General features: G+C 48.8%; 1 long non-coding RNA gene across 1 annotated transcript in view; it reads left to right on the forward strand.

Moving 5' to 3' along the window:
* The first annotated feature begins 366 nt into the window (after positions 1–366).
* Positions 367–1,732, forward strand: part of LOC115065211 — a 13,164-nt gene continuing 11,798 nt past the window's right edge. Inside the window, exon 1 of the long non-coding RNA XR_003844995.1 lies at positions 367–542. This is a non-coding gene — a long non-coding RNA (uncharacterized LOC115065211). The remainder of the gene's footprint in view (positions 543–1,732) is intronic.

Raw genomic sequence — 1,732 nt, forward strand, 5'->3', positions numbered from 1 at the left:
TGAGGGCAGCAGGCAGAGCAGAACTCTGTAACAGTGTAAAGTCTTCAGGACACATGGTCCTTCAGGCTGTGGCACACTGAGGCTCACCCATGCGGCTGTGGTACCCAGTGAGCCACATTCCATGAGTTCTAAAGTCATTTGTTGTTCCTTCTGCATGGCCCTTGGCACCTCCCCAACTTGCTTTTTTTGGTCATGGTGTTTCATCACAGCAGTAGAAACCCTAACTAAGACACACCCCCTTTCCAATGTCTGTAGAGCAGGGCTCAAGCTTCATTTCTTCTCCTGTTGCTGTGACAAAATAACCTGAGAAGAACATCAACTCGTTGCTGGTTTGTTCATGGTTCACGGCACAGTCCAGTCCACCAAAGTAAGAAAGTCAAGGCAGCAGGAGCCTGAAGCGGCTGCTCTCACTGAATCGGAGATAGACCAGGATGACGGCTTGCCTGCTAGTTCTCAGCTTTCCACAGGATCCTCCCTCCGCTGATGTAATGGTCCTGTCCACAAGTACGATGCCTCTTCTCACATCAATGCAAGTAATCAAGGTAACCCCCACAGGCATGCCCAGAGCCATCTCCCAAGTGAGTCTAGATCCTGTCAGGTTGAGAATATCAATCATCACATGGAGCTCTTATTGGTCAAGTATTTAGACCACGTGTTTCGGATGATGTGACTTCCCAGTGACCGGAGTGGGAAGTGCTAAATGGTTGGGGGCTGGCATCGTTTAGTGGGTTCTATATAATCTGGGTAGGCTGGCTTCAAGACTGGACTCAGCTGGGCCCCACTGACCCTTGTACACGGACTTACTGTATGGTTCAGTGGATTCTATTGCGATGTGGCTGAGCTCAGACAGAGGGCAGTGCTAAAGGACATGTCCTGGAGTGAGGAGAATTCCAAGAGAACAAGCCAGAGGTTGTCATACTTCTTGGATCGAGCCTTGGAAGTTACACAGCATTTCTTGAGGCTGGAGAGATGGCTCAGTGGTTAGGAGCCCTTGCTGTTCTTGCAGAGGATCCGAGTTTGGTTCCTAACACTCACGTCAGGTGACTCACAACTTAACCTTGGCCTCTGAGGGCATCGGTTCTCTCTCTCTCTCTCTCTCTCTCTCTCTCTCTCTCTCTCTCTCTCACACACACACACACACACACACACACACACACACTAAAGAATAAATCTTGTAAATTCTTGAGAATTCCATCCATATAGACAATGAAATATGATTATATTTATCTTCCAGTTTCCCTCCTCCGACTCCTCCCATAACTTTCTCAACACCTTCTCCTCCCAATTTCAAGTCCTTTCTCCAAAAATTACCCCACTAAATCCTTTAGTGTTGTCCACACGTGCAGGGATGTGAGGCCCTTCACTGTAGCATGAGAGTCCTACCAGTAGTCATGGCCTCAGTAAGGAATGGCTTTACCCCTGTCAGTAGCAGTAAGGGGCGGGGCCTGGAGATCATCTCTGCTGGAATTTTGCGTGGGTGTGTCTCGTGGAGGTAACCACAGCCGTTGTGAGCTCATGGGTGGGCTAGCCATGCCATGTATAGAAGACAGAGAAAGGGAGTGTGTGTGTATGTGAGAGCGTGTATGTGTGAGAGAGGGAGTGTGTATGAGAGAAAGAGTGTGTGTATGTGTGTGTGAGAAAAAGTGTGTGTGCAAGAGAGTGTCTGTGAGAGAAAGAGAGTGTGTGTTTGTGTGTGTGTGTGTGTGTGTGTGTGTGTGTGTGTGTGTGTGTG

The sequence above is a fragment of the Mus pahari genome, chromosome 13 (genome assembly GCF_900095145.1).
Source record: "Mus pahari chromosome 13, PAHARI_EIJ_v1.1, whole genome shotgun sequence".
NCBI classification, from domain to species: domain Eukaryota; kingdom Metazoa; phylum Chordata; class Mammalia; order Rodentia; family Muridae; genus Mus; species Mus pahari.